The sequence below is a fragment of the Lactuca sativa genome, chromosome 4, assembly GCF_002870075.4.
Source record: "Lactuca sativa cultivar Salinas chromosome 4, Lsat_Salinas_v11, whole genome shotgun sequence".
Classification (NCBI taxonomy): domain Eukaryota; kingdom Viridiplantae; phylum Streptophyta; class Magnoliopsida; order Asterales; family Asteraceae; genus Lactuca; species Lactuca sativa.
In genome coordinates this window covers 89,209,129-89,217,331 of record NC_056626.2, presented here as the reverse complement: position 1 = coordinate 89,217,331, position 8,203 = coordinate 89,209,129, and positions in this window count along the sequence as shown.

Genomic DNA, 8,203 nt, shown 5'->3' with positions numbered 1-8,203 from the left:
ATGTATCACTCACCTCTAGTATTAATAATGAACGGTTTGTTCTCAGGTATAACTCAAAAGTCAAATAAATAAAAAAGAGTTTATGAGGGTAATTTTATTTTAAAATCGTTCAAAATCATTAGGGTAAATTACACCAATCGTCCCTCGACCAGGTGCTGAAAAACACGTTTAGTCTCTATTTTTAAAAATTAACTCGGACCGTCCCTATATTTTATTTTTCTTACACGCTTAGTCCCTATTTACATGAAATGTCTTTTTTGCCCTTAATAATTTCTTTTTGCTTTTTCTTTTATATCATTAACAAATTTAAATTAATAAAAATATAAACCAAAAGTCCCCACACCCCAATCCACCCCTCCCTTCCCACTTTTCTTTCTGTTTTCCTTCTATATTGCCTGGAAACCAGAACCACCATCCACCACCACCGACTACCACCAAAAGCCACATTCCACCACCACCGGAATCCACCAAATAGCATCGCTTCTCTCCGTCCCTCTCACTGTCTCTCATGGAGCTTTCTAGTTTTCTCTATTTCATATCCTCTCTATAATCTCTATCACCTCCATCACTTCCCTATCCTCTTCCTCAAATCTGGCACCACCACCTATCACCTCCACCACCTCCTGAAACTTGTAATCAAAATTAAACCCCCAAAGTTAAAATCAAACATAAATGTGACAGTAGAGCTCGAACTGAAACCTGTGGTGGTTGTTCGGAAACCTAGCAACGACAATCTTAGATTTAAGACCCTAGGTAGAAGTGGTTTTCACGATAAGGCAGATGGAGTAGTTCCCGACGGTTTCTTTCACGATCCACACCCTTTGAATATGTAATTAATGATCTTAAACTGCTGATTCAAAACCCTTGACAGTTTGAAACCCACCTTACATAGATCTTAGAGGCAGTGGTTCTGAAACATTAACCAACATCGATGGCGACACAGATTTCACGAAGTGCTAGCCGATGGAGAATGTGTTTGACCTACCTGGTTCCCTTTATCGGAAAGATCTTCACCAACCCTTTATGGTTTGATCATCTTCTATGTCGTCGCTACCTGTAAACCCCCTCAATTGCCAAAAAGATCTCGATCGATCTCTGTTTTTTGTCTATGGATTTAATTTTTTTGTGTTTCATATTAAGATCGGGGAGAGAGAGAGAGAGAGAGAGAGAAAGAGACGGGTGGGTTATGGTTCATCGATGGTGGTAGGCGGTGGTCCGATGACTCTCTTCTCCGATGGTAGCTTAAGGAAAAAAGGGTTTAAAGGGAAGGGGGTTAAGATAAGGTGGGTTTTTTTTTTTTTTTTTTTTTTTTGTATTTTATAAATAATTATAAGAAAGAAAAATAATTCAAAATAATAATAATAAGGGCATAACAGTCATTTCATGTCTCACAAAGGATGGAACATGCAAATTTAAACTAACGAGGGATGACATGTGCAACTTTCAACCAATCGAGGGACGGTCCAAGTTAATTTTTGAAAATAAAGACTAAACGTGCTTTTCGGCACCTGCTCGAGGGATGATTGGTGTAATTTACCCAAATCATTATTTAAATTTGACATGTTTAAAAAAACACCATTTAAATGAATACAAAAAAACACTAACAAACTACATATTTTTTTCAAATATAATTTTATGACAACGGGTATTTACCGGTAAATTTTGATTAAAAGAGAAACAAAAAAAAAAGATTCGGAAGGATAACTATAATTCAAAAACGTTCAAAAAACAATGTTTTAAAAACCGGTTTTTTAATTGAACCGGTCGGGTGACGTTTTCCGGTTCAACCGGTTTAACCAATTCAACCGAACGGTTAAACCGGTTCTATATTTTTATATGTTTTTTATTAATCTTGCATACATTGATTACAAAACTTGTCATCTTTTTAGTATTACAAACGTAAATAGAATCCAACATATAAAAACAATCATTATAGAAGTCAAAATCAAACAAAGAAGTCCAAAACAAACACAAAAATCCAAGAATGTTCGGTTCAACCCGATCCATTCCGGTTCAATTCAGCCGGTTGAACCAGTTTTTTTTATCAAAACCGGCCGGTTCAATCCGGTCAGGAAATCATTATAAAACCGGTCCAAATTGAACCGTCCTCACCTCCGGTTCCCGGTTCGACCGGTTCAACCGGCCGGTTCGAACCAGTTGTTAAAACACTGCAAAAAAGCATCATTCAAATTTGATAGTTCAAAAGATCTGATCCATGTAAGGTCTTTCTTAAAAAAAATATCAACAAACTATATTTTTGTTCAAATGTTATCCACAAGTAAACGATTCTTACTGGTTAAAAAATAACATAACATAATTATCGGTAACATGACATTAATTAATATATTTCTCTTTTATATATCAATTTAGGGCTTCTTTGCGAATGACCGAGTTAAATTTATGAATATTAAAATATGCATAACACTTTGTAATCCATTCCAACTTAGTCATGACCCGTAGCTAGGTTAGATGCAAACATCAAGTAGATTTTGTCACACTACAAATTGGCATAAATAATCATCGAGAAACTGTTGTAATCACGCTGCAAATTGGCATAAATATTCGAAAAATACATTTCTTAAGATTGTTATACTACTTAGAGAAAAAACTTTTATATATATATATATGGACACTTAAGATAGACTACGGTATAAAATATATTTTGGGCTCACCACAAAATAAAAAAAGAATAAAAAAAAAATCATTTTGGTTGCTTCATAGGATTCCAACTTACAATTTGTGGCTTCCATTTCCCCCATTTTGATTGCACTACTGATCTTCTTTATGAAAAACGAAAATTATACGTATGTTATTGTTTCTTTTTGCTTCCAGCAATGTATCAAATTTTAGCTTTTGAGTTTGGCTCAATTTCTATTCCTCTAATTTATATTATATTTTCGAAACAAATTAATATTACATAGAACTTAAACTTTTGGACCCCATGAAACGACGCCTTAAACGATAATCCCTACGATCACCATCGTTTGGGTCAATCCTAGATGAGATCAAAACAACATTAATCTTATTTTTAAACTGTTTATTTTTATATAAATTATGTACATTATTTTTTATAATTGTGTAAATTTTAGATCTAAAACATGTATATACTCAAACTTGTAGCACGTAACGTTAATATTATATATATATATATATATATATATATATATATATATATATATATATATATATATATATATATATATATAAAGAGAGAGAGAGAGAGAGAGAGAGAGAGAGAGAGAGAGGGGGGGTAAGTTTCAATAGAGCAATGGTGGAGGGAGTACCGGGCTGGCCGATGCTCAGCCTATATATATATATATATATATATATATATATATATATATATATATATATATATATATATATATATATATATATATATATATATATATATATATATATATATATATATAGAGAGAGAGAGAGAGAGAGAGAGAGAGAGAGAGAGAGAGAGAGAGAGAGAGAGAGAGAGAGAGAGAGAGAGAGAGAGAGAGAGAGAGAGAGAGAGAAAATGTAAGTTTCAATAGAACAGTGGTGGAGGAAGTACCGGGGCTGGCCGGTGCTCAACCCCCCCTAATATTAGTCTGTTTTTTCGAAGTTAAGCTTAGCATTTTGAAGTAAAGCACTTTATTACAGATTTGATTTTGTATTTCATCAAATTTATAGAATCAGCCCCTGAACATTATGTTACCATATTCAGTCAATTAAGCATTTCATTTGTTATTTTTTATGGCTTGTTAACAATCAACGCATATATTTCCATTGCAACAATATAGATACATAATTCACGTATATAATATTATTCTTATTAATATATATTTTTCACCTTCCATTCTTTTATTACTAAAATATACAAATATAATCGGATATGTATATCTATATTTAAGAGAATATATCGTTATTATAGGTGAAATCGTTGTAATTTTTATTTAGAGACTTTTTTCTTTATTAATTTCCTTTTCAAATTTAAAAACTATTAAATTATTCAAAGATCAAATATACTTTAATATATTATTACGATGATAAAATATATTTCAATATATTACTCCGATGATAAAATATACTTTAACATATTATTGTGATGATAAAATATACTTTAACATATATTTCCTGCAATAGAGAACCATAATTAACCAAGGAATCAAGGAATCAATTTTTTTTTCAACTTTTAGAACTTATATTTTTTTTTTATCAAAAACAGAAATTCATAACTTTTTATCATTTTTCCAATGATATCAAATTCGGAAAAAAAAATTCCTCAAATTCACAATGTGAATCTATATTCACACGGTGAATCCGAAAAATATATTTAACATTCACAATGTTATGTTATGAATTTAGATATTTTTAGTTTTTTTTTTTTTCGATAAAGAATAAGCTCTAGAACTTGAAAAAAAAATATGGCTCCTTAGAGAACCAATAATTATCGTTATCTATTGAACTTTTTCATATATATATATATATATATATATATATATATATATATATATATATATATATATATATATATATATATATATACACACTACATAATAAATGAAAGTTTTTTTACAACATGTCATCACCTAATTCAATGTGTCACGTGACATTTTTTAAATTTTTTCAATTTCATTTAATTCCACTTGGCAAATTATGGTTTTTTTGGCTTTTTTATTAAATTATAAAAAAAATCTAATCTAAAAATATAATAAAGAAAATAAAGAAACTTAAATATCTCCAAAAAAAAATTTACGTAATTTGTCAATTAATGTATTAAATTCAAATCATAGTTGAAAAATATAATTTTCAACGAATTCATTTTGAATTCATGATAATTTCCAGAAACTTTGCAAAAATTGGTTTATTTACGACTAATATTGATATTCTTTACAAATTCACTTTTATAAATTATTAAGCATTACACTAACCAGAGTAACTCTTTACTTCTCGGCTTAGTTTTTGTGATTTCTGGTTTCTACTTCTCGGCTTGGTTGATAGGGAGATTTTTAGTGAACATATCAGCTAGTTGAGTCTTTATTGGAACATGACGTAATGAGATCAATCCTTCCTGTAGTTTTCCCTCACAAAATGACAATCAATTTCCACGTGTTTCGTTCTTTCATGAAACACGAGATTCTTGGCTATGTAAATAGCAGCTTGGCTGTCACATTTAACTGGGATAGGAGTTACATTTGGAATACTTAGTTCATGTAAGAGTCTTGACAACCATGCCAATTCAGTAGTTACACGTCTCATGCTTCTATACTCTGCTTGTGCAGAGGATAGTGAAATTGTGACTTGCTTCTTGGATTTCCAAGAGATTAGGCTGCCTCCTACCATGATAAAGAAGCCACTTACACTTCTTCTTGAATGTGGACAGGCAGCCCAATCTGAATCACAAAAGGCTTGGAGGGTGAAATTTTCATTTTTGTTAAAAATGAGACCTTGATCAGGATTGACATTAATATATCGAAGAGTATGTAGCCCAACTTCAAGATGAGGAAGACAAGGATTACTCATGAATTTACTAAGATGCTGCACAGTGAATGCAAGATCTGGTCTAGTATTTGTCAAGAAGCTTAGTTTGCCTATTAGCCTTCGATAAAGTTCTTTATCACTCAAAGGTTGTCCTTCATTTATTAATAGCTTCACATTTGAAGGTAGCGGACAAGAAGCTTTCCCATTGCATTGAAATTCTTTCAGTAGTTCATTAGCAAACTTCCTTTGAGTTAGAATGACTCCTGAATCTGAATATAAAACTTCCATTCCAAGAAAAAAATTAAGAAATCCCAAATCTTTGATTTTAAACTTTTCATCAAGAAAAGTTTTCAATTCAACCACTTCATCATCATTGTTTCCGGTAATCATTATGTCATCCACATAGATGGCAACATAAGTGACATTTTTGCCCAACATTTTGTGAAAGAGGGAGTAATCATTCTTGGAATGTTGATACCCTTTAGCCTTTAAAGCTGAAGACAACTTAGCATACCATTGCCTAGAAGCTTGCTTTAAGCCATATAGGGATTTTTGAAGCTTGCAAACCTGCTTAGGATTGTTCATCACTAGAACTGGTGGTGGCTTCATGTAAATTTCTTCATCCAAGTCCCCATGCAAAAATGCATTGCTGACATCTAGTTGATGCATTTTCCAATCCTTCTTGACAGCAGTAGCAATGAGAGCCCTTATTGTTGTCATTTTATATAACAACCGGAGAAAATGTTTTTGTATGGTCAATAACAGCTTTTTGTGTATACCCTTTGACCACAAGTCTTCCTTTACATCTTTCAAATTCTCCATTGGTCCTATATTTGATTTTGTAAACCCACTTGCAGCTTATTGGTTTCTTTCCTTTGGGAAGATCAGTAATGATCCATGTATCATTTGCATTTAAAGCATCAAATTCTTTAGACATTGCTTCTCTCCATTCTGGAAATTTGACAGCTTCTTCATAAGTGGATGGCTCATACAAATCAATTGTACTTTGAATAAAAATTTTGCTTTGATTATTAAGAGTAGTAAAGCAAATATGATTTGTTGGAGAAATGTGAGTAATAGTGTGAACACAAGAATCAATGACACTATTACATATGAAATCTGTCAAATAAGAAGGTGTATGACGATTTCTTGAAGATCTTCTAAGAACATGAGGAGGGGCAACGTTTGGAGCTGTGGTGGAATGAGGGGCAATGTTGGGATTGACATTAATTTCAACATTGTCATCACACAGAATAGGATGTTCTTGAGGAACAAAAAGATGTGTAGGATTAGAATTCATGGAATGATAGGGAAATATGTTCTCATGGAAATGAACATCTCTGGAAATAATTACCGTTTGAGAATGTATATCATATAGTTTATATGCCTTTTTGCCAAAAGGATAACCAATGAATACACATGGAGATGCTCTAGGTTTGAATTTGTCCGTGTTAGTCTTTAATGTGCTTACGAAACACAAACATCCAAATGCTTTTAAATGGGAGTAAGTTGGTTCAGAATCATACATCTTGAAGAATGGAGTTTTTCCTTGAAGAAGTTTTGTTGGAAATCTGTTTATAAGATATGAAGCGGTGAGAATACAATCACCCCAAAATCTGATTGGAAGATTGGACTGAAAAAGAAGAGTTCTAGTAGTTTCAAGAAGGTGCTTATGTTTTCTCTCTACGACTCCATTCTGTCGGGGACAATTTCTGCAGCTTGTTAGATGTATTATGCCTTTTTCTTGCAAGAAAAATTTTCCTTCATTGCTAGATCCAAGTTCCAAAGCATTATATGATCATAGAATCTTGATTTTCTTGTTAAATTGGGTTTCAACCATTGCGACAAACCCTTTGATCACTTAAAAGGCATTGCTTTTGGTGCTTAATAGATGAGTCCAAGTGCACCTTGAAAAATCATCGACTATGGTTAAGAAGTAAGAATGGTCGAGTAAGTTTTTGTATTATAAGGTCCCCATGTATCAATATGCACACGTTCAAATGTAGAACTAGTATGAATTGTGCTTTGTTTGAATGGCAATTTGTGTTGTCTGGCCTTTGGATAAATTTCACAAAGAGATTCATCAAAAGAAGACTGAATATTAATGAAATCAAATGTTTTCAACTTGTACAAAGGCAAATGTCCTAGGCGTTTATGCCATATGGAAGTAGAGCTATCATTGGAAACTGCATTACAAAGAGAATCAACAAAATAAACTGAGTTATCTGAAGAATGTTGTATAGAAACATTCAACACTATACTCTTGTTGGCTGCATTCTTTGATTGGACAAAATACAATACAGTTGCATATCTACCAAGAACCAGAGGCCTCTTCAGAGAAGGGCCCTGCAACAAGAAACAATATGCTTTTGAGAACACAACAAAAGCCTTTTATTGTTTGCACAATCTGCCAATTGATAAAATATTGTATCGAAACATTAGAACATAAAGAACATTGCTTAAGACGACATTATCTACAATGTTGGTGTTTCCAATCTCATAAGCATGTTTTTTCTGACCATTAGGAAGAGTAATTGAATGGGGTTTCTCAAGTGTTTTGATTGAAAATAATGCAAATTTATCAAAACACATATGATTACTTGCACCAGAATCGATTATCCAAGTGGTTGATGAAGTAATGAGATAATTGCAATTTATTGGAATTTGATGAGTATCAAAAACATTACCAGCAAAGTTAATGTTGGAACAATTGTTGTTGTTTCCTCCCTGGTTTGATCCTTCATTT